The sequence below is a fragment of the Triticum urartu genome, chromosome 2A (assembly GCF_056163025.1).
Source record: "Triticum urartu cultivar PI428250 chromosome 2A, HENAU_Tu73, whole genome shotgun sequence".
NCBI classification, from domain to species: Eukaryota; Viridiplantae; Streptophyta; class Magnoliopsida; order Poales; family Poaceae; genus Triticum; species Triticum urartu.
Window position 1 is genome coordinate 630992136 of NC_141874.1, and position 14270 is coordinate 631006405.

The window sequence follows — 14270 nt, forward strand, 5'->3', positions numbered from 1 at the left end:
CACCATATGATTCAACTATAGTAACAAAGCTTGCGGTACATCAAGATCGGGCCATATGAAGAACACGAGAGAGGGAGAGAGAGATCAGACACATAGCTACTGGTACATACCCTCAGCGCCAAGGGTGAACTACTCCCTCCTCGTCATGGAGAGCGTCAGGATGATGATGGCCTCCGGTGATGGTTTCCCCCTCCGGCAGGGTGTTGGAATGGGCTCCCGATTGGTTTTTTGTGGTTACAGAGGCTTGCGATGGTGGAACTCCCGATCTAGGTTTATTTCTGGGGGTTTCTGGATTTATATGATTTTTTGGCATCAGTTTCACGCCAGGGGGGTCCACGAGTCAGCGACAAGGTAGGGGGGCGTGCCCTCCACCCTTGTCATCGACTCGGGACTCTTCTGTCCCAACTCTTGTGCTTCGGGGGCTTTTTCTGGTCCATAAAAAATCACCGTAAAGTTTTAGCTCGTTTGGACTCCGTTTGGTATTCCTTTTCTTTTAACTAAAAAACAAGGAAAACACAAAAACTGGCACTGGGCTCTAGGTTAATAGGTTAGTCCCAAAAATAATATAAAATAGCATATGAATGCATATAAAACATCCAAGATGGATAATATAATAGAATGGAACAACAAAAAATTATAGATATGTTGGAGACGTATCACCGTCCGTTCGACACTTGGATCGGAGTTCGCTGGACGGATCGTGATTGGATCGCGAAGATGTTCGACTACATCAACCACGTTTCTTAACGCTTCTGCTTAGCAATATACAAGGGTATGTAGATGCAATCTCTCCTCTCGTAGATGGTCATCTCCTAGATTGATCTTGGTGAGCGTGGGAATTTTTTTTGTTTCCCATGCAATGTTCCCCAACAAGCTTCACAATCACCGTCACCACGTTGTCGTGTTGCTGGAACTCATCCACTACCTCGCCGTCTTGCTGGATTAAGAAGGAGGAGGACATCACCGAGCTGAATGTGTGCTGAACGCGGAGGTATCGTATGTTTGGTACTCAGTCGGTTGGAGCGCGAAGGAGTTTGACTACAACAACCATGTTAACAAACGCTCCCGCTTACGGTCTACGAGGGTACGTAGACACACTCTTCCTTCTAGTTGCTATGCATCTCCATGGATAGATCTTGCGTGTGCGTAGAATTGTTTTTGTTTTCCATGCAACGTTTCCCAACAGTGGCATCAGAGCTAGGTCTATGCGTAGATGATATGCGTGAGTAGAACACAAAGAGTTGTGGGCGGTGATAGTCATATTTCTTACCACCAACGTCTTATTTTGATTCAGTGGTATTGTAAGATGAAGCGGCCCGGGCCAACCTTACATGTCCATGCACATGAGACTGGTTCCACCGACTGACATGCAACTAGTTTTGCATAAAAGGTGGCTGGCGGGTGCCTGTTTCTCCTACTTTAGTTGAATCGAATTTGACTATGGCCAGTCCTTGAAGAAGGTTAAAACATCAAACTTGATGAATCACCATTGTGGTTTTCGTGTAGTTAAGAACAGTTCTTGCTAGAAGCCCGTAGCAGCCACGTAAAACTTGCAATAACAAAGTAGAGGCCGTCTAACTTGTTTTTTTGCAGGGCATGTTGTGATGTGATATGGTCAAGATATGATGTATTATATGTTGATGTATGAGATGATTATGTTTTGTAATATCGACAACTGGCAGGAGCCTTAGGGTTGTCTCTTTATTGTATGAAATGCAAGTGCCATGTAATTGCTTTACTTTATCTCTATGCGTTAGCAATAGTTGTAGAAGCAATAGTTGGCGAGACAACCCCGACGCAACTATGCTACGATGGAGATCAAGGTGTCAAGCTGGCGACGATGGAGATCATGACGATGCTTTGAAGATGGAGATCAAAAGCACAAGATGATGGCCATATCATGTCACATATTTTGATTGCATGTGATGTTTATCCTTTATGCATCTTATTTTGTTTAGAATGACGGTAGCATTATAAGATGACCCCTTCACTAAATTTCAAGATAAAAGTGTTCTCCCCGATTATGCACGGTTGCCAAAGGTCATCGTTTCGAAGCACCACATGATGATCGGGTGTGATAGACTCTACGTTCACATACATTGGGTGTAAGACGGTTGTGCACATGCAGAATACTTGGGTTAAACTTGACGAGCCTAGCATGTACAAACATGGTCTCGGAACACTAGAGACCGAAAGGTCGAACATGAGTCATATAGTAGATATGATCAACATAGAGATGTTCACCAGTGATGACTACCCCATCTCACATGATGATCGGACATGGGTTAGTTGATTTGAATCAGGTATCACTTAGATAAACTTGATGGATGTTTATTTAAGTGGGAGTTCATTAGTAATTTGATTAATTGAGCTTAACTTATCATGAACTTAGTCTTAATAGTTTTGCATATCTACGTTGTAGATCAATGTATAGCTCGCGATATAGCTCCCCTGTTTTTGATATGTTCCTAGAGAAAACTAAGTTGAAAGGTGATGGTAGCAATAAAGTGTGCTGAGTCCGTGATCTGAGGATTATCCTCATTGCTGCACAGAAGAATTATGTCCTTGATGCACCGCTAGGTGATAGACCTATTTCAAGAGCAGATGCAGACATTATGAATGTTTGGCAAGCTCGATATGATGACTACTTAATAGTTTAGTGCGCCATGCTTTATGACTTAGAACCGAGACTTCAAAAATGATTTGAACGCCACGGAGCATATGAGATGTTCCAAGAACTGAAAATTGGTATTTCGGACTCATGCCTGTGTCAAGAGGTATGAGACCTCTGACAAGTACTTTGCCTACAAGATGGAGGATAATAGCTCATCTAGTGAGCATGTGCTCAGAATGTCTAAGTACTACAATCGCTTGAATCAAGTGGGAGTTAATATTCTAGATAAAATAGTGACTGACAGAGTTCTCTAGTCACTATCACCAAGCTACTAGAACTTCGTGATGAACTATAATATGCAAGGGATGACCAAAACGATTCCTGAGCTCTTCGCGATGCTGAAGTCGGCGAAGGTAGAAATCAAGAAAGAGCATCAAGTGTTGATGGTTAATAAAACCACTAGTTTCAAGAAAAGGGCAAGGGAAAGAAAGGAACTTCAATAAGAATGGCAAGCAAGTTGCCGCTCCCATGAAGAATCCCAAAGCTGGACCCAAGCCTGAAACTGAGTGCTTCTACTGTAAAGGAAATGGTCACTGGAAGCGGAAATGCCCCAAATACTTGGTGGATAAGAAGGATGACAAAGTGAACAAGGGTATATATGATATACATGTTATTGATGTGTACCTTACTAGTATTCGTACTAGCCCCTGGGTATTTGATACCGTTTTAGTTGCTAAGCAACTCGAAACAGGAGTTGCAGAATGAATAGAGACTAGTTAAGGGTGAGGTAATGATGTGTGTTGGAAGTGATTCCAAGGTTGATATGATCACCATCGCACACTCCCTCTACCTTCGGGATTAGTGTTGAACCTAAATAAATGTTATTTTGGTGTTTATGTTGAGCATGAATATGATTAGATCATTTTTATCGCAATACTATTATTCATTTAGGTCAGAGAATAATTGTTGTTCTGTTTACATGAATAAAACCTTATGTGGTCATACACCCAATGTGAATGGTTTATTGAATCTCGATCGTAGTGATAAACATATTCATAATATTGATGCCAAAAATGCAAAGTTGATAATGATAGTGCAACATATTTGTAGCATTGCTGTTTAGGTCATATTGATGTAAAGCGCATGAAGAAACTCCATGCGGATGGACTTTTGGAACCACTTGATTATGAATCATTTGATACTTGTGAACCATGCCTCATGGGATATATGACTAAAACTCTGTTCTCCGGAACAATGGAGCGAGCTAATGACTTATTGGAAATAATACATACTGATGTATGCGGTCCGATGAGTGTTGAGGCATGCGGCGGGTATCGTTATTTTCTGACCTTCACATATGATTTGAGTACGTATGGGTATATCTACTTGATGAAACACAAGTCTGAAACATTTGACAAAGAATTTCAGAGTGAAGTGGAGAATCATCACAGCAAGAAAATAAAATTTCTACGATCTGATCGCGGAGGCGAATATTTGAGTTACGAGCTTGGCCTTCATTTAAAACAATGTGGAATTGTTCCACAACTCACGCCACCTGGAACACCACAATGTATTGGTGTGTCCGAACGTCATAATCGTACTTTATTAGATATGGTGTGATCTATGATGTCTCTTACCGATTTACCACTATCGTTTTGGGGTTATGCATTAGAGACGGTTGCATTCGCGTTAAATAGGGCATCATCTAAATCCGTTGATATGACACCGTATGAACTATGGTTTGGCAAGAAACCTAAGCTCTCATTTCTTGAAATTTGGGGTTGCGACACTTATGTCAAAAGGCTTCAGCCTGATAAGCTCGAACCCAAATTAGAGAAGTGCGTCTTCATAGGATACCCTAAGGAAACAATGGGTTACACCTTCTACCACAAATCTGAAAGCAAGATCTTTGTTTCCAAGAATGTATCCTTTCTAGAGAAGGAGTTTCTCTCGAAAGAAGTGAGTGGGAGGAAAGTACAACTTGATGAGGTAATTGTACCTTCTCTTTAATTGGAAAGTTGCACATCAGAGAAATCCGTTCCCGTGATGCCAACACCAACTAGAGAGGAAGCTAATGATGATGATCATGAAACTTTGGATCAAGTTACTACTAGACCTTGTAGGTCGAACAGAGCACGTTCCGCACCAGAGTGGTACGGTAATCCTGTCCTAGAAGTTATGTTATTAGACCATGGCAAACCTTTGAACTATGAAGAAGTTATGATGAGCCCAGATCCTGATAAATGGCTTGAGGCCATGAAATCTGAGATAGGATCCATGTATGAGAACAAAGTATGGACTTTGGTAGACTTGCCCGATGATCGGCAAGCCATAGAAAATAAATGGATCTACAAGAAGAAGATTGAAGCTGATGGTAATGTTACTGTCTAAAAAGCTTGACTTGTTCCGAAAAGTTTTCGACAAGTTCAAGGAGTTGACTATGATGAGACTTTCTCAATCGTAGCGATGCTTAAGTCTGTCCGAATCATGTTAGCAATTACCGCATTTTATGATTATGAACTCTGGCAAATGGACGTCAAAACTTCATTCCTTAATGGATTTCTTAAAGAAGAGTTGTATATGATGCAAACAGAAGGTTTTATCGATCCTAGAGGTGCCAACAAAGTGTGCAAGCTCCAGCGATCCATCTATGGACTAGTGCAAGCATCTTGGAGTTGGAATATATGTTTTGATGAGGTGATCAAAGCATATGGTTTATACAGACTTACGGTGAAGCCTATATTTACAAGAATGTGAGTGGGAGATCTGTAACATTTCTGATATTATATGTGGATGACATATTGTTGATTGGAAATGATATAGAATTTCTGGATAGCATAAAAGGATACTTGAATAAGATTTTTTCAATGAAAAACCTCGGTGAAGCCGGTTATATATTGGGCATCAAGATCTATAGGGATAGATCGAGACGCTTAATAGGACTTTCACAAAGCACATACCTTGAGAACGTTTAGAAGAAGTTCAACATGGATCAGTCAAAGAAAGGGTTCTTTTGCCTGTGTTGCAAGGAGTGAAGTTGAGTAAGGCTCAAAGCCTGACCACGACAGAAGATAGAGAGAGCATGAAAGTAATTCCCCATGCCTCTTTCATAGGTTCTATAAAGTATGCCATGTTGTGTACCAAACCTGTTGTGTGCCTTGTGATATGTCTCCAAAATATCTATAATTTATAAAGTATTCATGCCAAGTTTACAATAGTTTTATATAATTTTGGTATGATTTGATTAGAACTAACTCGGACTGACGCTGTTTTCAGCAGAACTACCGTGGTGTTGTTTTTGTGCAGAAATAAAATTTCTCGAAATGCGATGAAAATCAACGAAGAATTTTTCTGGAAAATATAAAAAATACCAGAACAAAAATCTACCATAGGGGAGCCCCGTGGGTCCCACGAGGGTGGGGGCGCCCCTGTGCCTCATGGACTTCCCGTGGGGACCCCTGACTTGTTCTCGACGCCAACCTCTCCTATAAATGCCCAAACCTCCAGAAAATAACCTAGATCGGAAGTTTCGCCGCCGCAAGCCTCTGTAGCCATGAGAAATCAATCTAGGCCCTCTCTGGCACCCTGCCGTAGGGGGCCATCATCATCGGAGGCTATGGAGGAGGATCCTGGAGGGGCCATCATCACCATGAAGGCCAAGGACCAGAGGGAGAACCTTTCCCCATCCAGGGGGGAGGCCATGGAGGAGGAAGCACAAGGGGGAGAACCTCTCCTCCTCTCTCTCGGTGGCACCGGGGTGCCATCGGGAGGGGAATCATCGCAGTGGTGATCATATTCATCAACATCACCATCATCATCACCATCCTCATCTCTTTTACGCGGTCCACTCTCCCGCACCCCGCTGTAATCCCTACTTGAACATGGTGCTTTATGCCACATATTATGATCCAATGATGTGTTGCCATCCTATGATGTTTTGAGTAGATATCCTTTGTCTTTGGGTTGATTGTTGATCTAGATTGGTATGAGTTGTATGTTTTATTTTGGTGATGTCCTATTGTGTCGTCTGTGTCGCGCAAGCATGAGGGATTCCCACTGTAGGGTGTTGCAATGCGTTCATGATTCGCTTATAGTGGGTTGCTTGAGTGACAGAAGCATAAACCCGAGTAAGGGGGTTGTTGCGTATGGGATAAAGGGGACTTGATGCTTTAATGCTATGGTTGGGTTTTACCTTAATGATCTTTAGTAGTTGTGGATGCTTGCTAGAGTTCCAATCATAAGTGCATATGATCCAAGAAGATAAAGTATGTTAGCTTATGCCTCTCACTCATATGAGATTGCAATGACGACCACCGGTCTTATTAACGATTGCTTAGGATAATTCCGCACACCGACCCATCATTATTCCACACTCGCTATTTATAATATTTAGTAATATATTCTAACTTTATGATAACAGCACCTACTTTTATATTTTAGCTCTCCGATATCATGCAAAGTTATCCTCTTCATACCCACAACATAGTTTTATTTCTCGTTTCTAGTTGGAAGCAAACGTTCGGTGTACGTAGAGTCGTATCAGTGGCAGATAGGACTTGAGAGAATATTGATCTTACCTTTAGCTCCTTGTGGGTTCGACACTCCATACTTATCACTTCCGCCTTTGGGAATTGCTACGATGATTCCCTGCACTTGGGGATTATCAAGCTCTTTTCTGGCGCCGTTGCCGAGGAGCAATAGCGTGGGGTTGATATTCTCGTGTGTGCTTGTTTGCTTTCTTCACTAAGTAGATTTTGTTTTTCCTTTATTTGTTTCTGTTTAGTTGTGGGTGAAACATATAAAAAACAATGAAAAAACAAAAAAAATTAGTTGCCTCTCATACCTAAAAAGTTTTTCAATAAGAGAAGTGATTGGAAGGTTATACATTGGAGAAGTGAGGGTCGACCTTGAACACTTGTGTTCATGCTCATGGAAACAATGTAAAAAAAATCATGGAAGCTTCTCTAAAAATAATTATCCCCTTGTTCTATTGTATTATAAAAATAATGTGCCAAGCCTTGGGTTTAGGATGATTAGATTGCTTGTTTACTTTGTGCAGTACAAAAACAGAAACTTTGGCTGTAGCGCGTGAATTTACATTTTTTACTGGAAAGTCAAATGGGTCTGAAATTTTTTGCACATTACTTTTGTACAGATTGTTTAAATTGACATTTTTTTGAATTTTTGGAGTTACAGAAGTATACTGAACTTCCAGATTACTACAAACTGTCTTGTTTTTGACAGATTTTGTTTTCTATGTCTTGATCGCTTATTTTGATGAATCTATGGGTAGTACCGGGGGTGGGGGTATGAACCATGGTGAAGTTGGAATACAGTAGATATAGTTCTAATATGAAATTGGAATGAGTTTGCAACAGTACCTAAAGGTAGTGGTTTGCTTTATTATACTAACGGATCTCACAAAGTTTTTGTTAAAGTTTTGTGTGGATGAAGTGTTTGAAGAATGAGGAGTTACCGATGTGAGAAGAATAAAGGGAGGCAAGAGCTCAATCTTGGGGATGCCCAAGGCACCCCAAGTAAATATTCTAAGGACACTCAAGCATCTAAGCTTGGGGATGCCCCGGTTGGCATCCCATCTTTCTTCTTCAACAATTATCGGTATACCTCGGTTTTTGTTTTGTTCACATGATTTGTGTCCTTTGTGTTTTTTTGTTTTTCCTTAAGAACCATGCTAGTATGAGATAGCCCTTCATTTATTTATAGAATGCTTCATGTGCTTCACTTATATCTTTTAACTATGATCTTATAGAATTGCTCTTTGTGCTTCACTAAAATCTTTTGAGTATGGTTTTATAGAATGCTTCGTGTGCTTCACTTATATATTTTGAGCTTGGATATTGGTTAGTCTATATTAATTGTAGAATGCTCCATGAACTTCACTTATATCTTTTGTAGTATGAATAATACTATAATCTAAAGTGGATTTGGAAGAGTGTCAACTTTAGTTAGTAATGATTCCACTATTTCGGAGAAGGTTCCCATTGATTATGAGAACAAAGTTGTTGTCTATGATGATTATTGTGACGACATGTATGCTATAAAGAATAATGTTAACCATGAAACTTGTCATCATGATTTTAATTTTCAATTGGATTATGCCTCACATGACAGTTACTTTATTGAGTTTGCTCCCACTATTCCGAATGAGAAGAATTTTGCTTATGTGGAGACTAGTAAAATTTCTATGATTGTAGATCATGAACATAATGCTTAAAGTGATGATTACATTGTTGAACTCATTCATGATTCTACTGAAAATTATTATGAGGGAGGAATACATGCTTGTAGGAGTTGCAATAATATCAAGTTTCCTCCCTATGTGCTTAAAGTTTTGAAGTTATACTTGTTTTGCCTTCCTATGCTAGTTGATTCTTGTTCCCATAAATTGTGTGCTCATAAAATCCCTAGGCATAGGAAGTGGGTTAGGTTTAAATGTGCTAGTCATATTCTTCATGATGCTCTCTTTATGTTTCAATTTTTATCTTTTATGTGAGCATCATTGAAATCATCAAGCCTAGCTAAAAGGCATTAAAGAAAAGCGCTTGTTGGGAGACAACCCAATATTTACCCTTACTGTTTTTGTGTGTTCTCATGATTAAGCTACTATAGTAATCATGTATTATAGCTTTTGTTTCAATAAAGTGTCAAGCAAGACCTTTGGGAAGACATGGGTGAAAATTAATGTGATCTTGTTGTAAAAAACATAAACTTTGCGCTCACGAGATTAGCTGTCATTTTTTTTACAGAAGAGTGCGATTGAGTTGATTCTTTTTTCAGAAGATTAATAGACAAATTCCTCACGTTCACCAATTTATTTCATAATTTTTGGAGTAGAATAAGAATGGTTGCTGTTCAGATCATTACAGTCTGTTCTGTTTCTGACAGATTTTGTGTTCATTGCATAGTTTTGTTGTTTTCTAGTTTCTATGGCTTATATTTCTCAATATAAATTGTAGAAATGATATGGTACAGTAGGCATTGTGTGAGAACAATTATGAACCTTGTCTTTGACAGTGCCAGAGTGAATGGTTTACTCTTTATCATACTAACCTAACTCACGAAGTTCCGTTAAGTTTTGTGTGATTGAAGTTTTCAAGCTTTGGGTGAGATATCGATACGAGGAGAACAAGGAGTGGAAAGACCCTAAGCTTGGGGATGCCCAAGGCACCCCAAGGTAATATTCAAGGAATACTCAAGCGCCTAAGCTTGGGGATGCCCCGGAAGGCATCCCCTCTTTCGTCTTCAAAACTATCGGTATAGCTTACTCGGAGCAATATTTTTATTCATCACATGATATGTGTTTTGCTTGGAGCATATTTTCAATTTTACTTGTTGTTTGAATAAAATCATTGGATCTGAAATCTTGAATGAAAAAGAATCCTCCCATGGCTAGTTAATTATTTGACTACTCAGTGTTCTTCACTTATATCTTTTTGGAGTAGTTTGTCATTTACTCACGTGCTTCACATATATCCTATGAGTAAATGGTTGAATGAATTGAATATCATAAATCTGAATTTATATACGTTTCATATGCTTACAACATGGGGAGTAATGACTTCACACATAATAAGTGTAGGTAGTAAACTTATTGGAAGTTAGCAAACACAGAATTGGTCACTTGAACAATTCATGAAATAATATTGAAGGAAGAGAGATTTCACATATAAATATACTATCATGGACATCTTTTGTAATTGTGAGCACTCAGTAAAATATGACATGCTAAAAAGTTGATGTTGGACAAGGAAGACAACTTAATGGGTTATGTTTTCCTATATTCGAAATGTTATATTGTCTTGGATCATCCAACATGTTGAGCTTGCCTTTCCCCCTCATGCTAGCCAAATTCTTTGCACCAAGTAGAGATACTACTTGTGCTTCCGAATATCCTTAAACCCAGTTTTGCCATGAGAGTCCACCATATGTACCTATGGATTGAGTAAGATCCTTCAAGTAAGTTGTCATTGTTGCAAGCAATAAAAATTGCTCTCTAAATATGTATGATCTATTAGTGTGGAGAAAATAAGCTTTATACGATCTTGTGATGTGGAAGAAATAAAAGCGACGAAATGCATAATAAAGGTCCATATCACAAGTGGCAATATAAAGCGACATTCTTTTGCACTAAGATTTCGTGCATCCAACCATAAAAACACATGACAACCTCTGCTTCCCTATGCGAAGGGCCTATCTTTTATTTTGTCCTATACTTTATACAAGAGTCATGGTGGTCATCACCTTTCCTTTTTACACTTTTTTCTTTGGCAAGCACTTTGTGTTGGAGCAATCCGGATATATATATCCACTTGGATGTAGGTTTTCATAAATTATTATTATTGACATTACCCTTGAGGTAAAAGGTTGGGAGGCGAAACTATAAGCCCCTATCTTTCTCTATGTCCGATTAAAACTTTGAACCCATAAATATCACATGAGTGTTAGCAATTGTGAAAGATTAAATGATAGTTGAGTATGTGGAGTTTGCTGAATCAAAGCTCTTACATAGACCCTTCCCAAAAATAAGATGAATTGCAGTTTTTTGATGACTAAGAGCACGGTTTGTTAGTTTTCAAGAAAGTTTATGATCTATACTTTAACATGTGAATAGCTTGTTACTTGATCATGAGAAGTTTCATGAGTTGAGCTACTGTTATGATATATAATGATGCTAGAAAAAGTGATTGGAACTATCATTGAGCAAACTTATGCACTTGCTAGCATTCACACTTCATAAATTATTTCTTTTATCATTTACCTACTCGAGGACGAGCATGAATTAAGCTTGGGGATGCTGATACGTCTCCAACGTATCTATAATTTATGAAGTATTCATGTCAAGTTTACAATAGTTTTATATGATTTTGGTATGATTTGATTAGAACTAACCCGGACTGACACTGTTTTCAGCAGAACTAATATGGTGTTGTTTTTGTGCAAAAATAAAAGTTCTCGGAATGCGATGAGAATCAACGGAGAATTTTTCTGGAAAATATAAAAAATACCAGAACAAAAATCTACTAGAGGGGAGTCCCGTGGGCCCCACGAGGGTGGGGGGCGCGCCCTTGTGCCTCGTGGACTTCCCGTGGGGCTCCTTGACTTGTTCTCGACGCAAACCTCTCCTACAAATGCCCAAACCTCCAGAAAATAACCTAGATCGGAAGTTCCGCCGCCACAAGCCTCTGTAGCCACGAGAAATCAATCTAGGCCCTCTCTGGCACCCTGCCGGAGGGGGCCATCATCACCGGAGGCTATGGAGGAGGATCCCGGAGGGGCCATCATCACCATGAAGGCCAAGGACCAGAGGGAGAACCTCTCCGCGTCCAGGGGGAGGCCATGGAGGAGGAAGCACAAGGGGGAGAACCTCTCCTCCTCTCTCTCGGTGGCACCAGAGTGCCATCGAGAGGGGAATCATCGCCGCGGTGATCATCTTCATCAACATCACCATCATCATCACCATCCTCATCACCATCCTCATCTCTTTTACGCGGTCCACTCTCCCGCACCCTGCTGTAATCCCTACTTGAACATGGTGCTTTATGCCACATATTATGATCCAATGATGTGTTGCCATCCTATGATGTTTTGAGTAGATATCCTTTATCTTTGGGTTGATTGTTGATCTAGATTGGTATGAGTTGTATGTTTTTTTGGTGCTGTCCTATTGTGCCCTCCGTGTCGCGCAAGCGTGAGGGATTCCCACTGTAGGGTGTTGTAATACGTTCATGATTCGCTTATAGTGGGTTGCTTGAGTGACAGAAGCATAAACCCGAGTAAGGGGTTTGTTGTGTATGGGATAAAGGGGACTTGATGCTTTAATGCTATGGTTGGGTTTTACCTTAATGATCTTTAGTAGTTGCGGATGCTTGCTAGAGTTCCAATCAAAAGTGCATATGATCCAAGAAGAGAAAGTATGTTAGCTTATGCCTCTCCCTCATATGAAATTGCAATGACGACCATCGGTCTTGTTAACGATTGCTTAGGATAATTCCGCACACCGACCCATCATTATTCCACACTCGCTATTTATAATATTTAGTAATATATTCTAACTTTATGACAACAACACCTACTTTTATATTTTAGCTCTCCGATATCATGCAAAGTTATCCTCTTCATACCCACAACGTAGTTTTATTTCTCGTTTCTAGTTGGAAGCAAACATTCGGTGTACGTAGAGTCGTATCAGTGGCAGATAGGACTTGAGAGAATATTGATCTTACCATTAGCTCCTTGTGGGTTCGACACTCCATACTTATCACTTCCACCTTTGGGAATTGCTACGATGATTCCCTACACTTGGGGATTATCACCTTGCCATGAGTTTGGCAAGGGGGTACAATAGTGATCCAGGAGTGGACCACTGGACGGCGATCAAAATTATCCTTAGGTACCTAAAAGAGGACTAAGGAAATGTTTCTCGATTATGGAGGTGATAAAGAGTTCATCATAAAGAGTTACATCGATGCAAGCTTTAGCACCAATCCGGATGACTCTGAGTCTCAATCTGGATACGTGTTGAACGTGGGAGCAATAAGCTAGAGTAGCTCCATGCAGAGCATTGTTGACATAGAAACTTGCAAAAATACATATGGATCTGAATGTGGCAGACCCGTTGACTAAACCTCTCTCACAAGCAAAACATGATCACACCATAGTACTCTTTGGGTGTCAATCACATGACGATGTGAACTAGATTATTGACTCTAGTAAACTCTTTAGGTGTTGGTCATATGGCGATGTGAACTATGGATGTTAATCACATGGCGATGTGAACAAGATTATTGACTCTAGTGCAAGTGGGAAACTGAAGGAAATTTTCCCTAGAGGCAATAATAAAGTTGTTATTTTATATTTCCTTATTCATGATAAAGATTTATTGTTCATGCTAGAATTGTATTGACCGGAAACTTAAATACATGTGTGGATATATAAACAAATACCATGTCCCTAGTGAGCCCCTACTAGACCAGCTCGTTGATCAAAGATGGTTAAGGTTTCCTAACCATAGACATGAGTTGTCATTTGATAACGGGATCACATCATTAGGAGAATGATGTGATGGACAAGACCCATCTGTTAGCTTAGCATTTGATCGTTCAGTTTATTTCTATTGCTTTCTTAATGTCAAATACATATTCCTTTTTTTTGACAGAAAGACTGTAAGGGAACCCTTTACATTATAATTGGTGCAACAAACCCAAATTGCAAGTACCATGCCTTGAACCTGGGTGGGTGGGGAGGCATCAGCCCCTTCCCACCACTAGGCTATGCCTTAGTCTGCTAAATAATTCCTTCGACTATGAGATTTTGCAACTCCCAGATTCCGGAGGAACGCCTTGTGTGCTATCAAACGTCACAACGTAACTGGGTGATCATAAAGATGCTCTACAGGTATCTCCGAAGGTGTTTGTTGAGTTGACATAGATCGAGATTAGGATTTGTCACTCCATGTATCGAAGAGGTACCTCTGGGCCCTCTCTGTAATACACATCATAAGAAGCCTTGCAAGCAAAGTGACTAAGGAGTTAGTTACAAGATGATGTATTACGGAACGAGTAAAGAGACTTGCCAGTAACGAGATTGAACTAGGTATGAAGATACCAACGATCGAATCTCGGGCAAGTAACATACC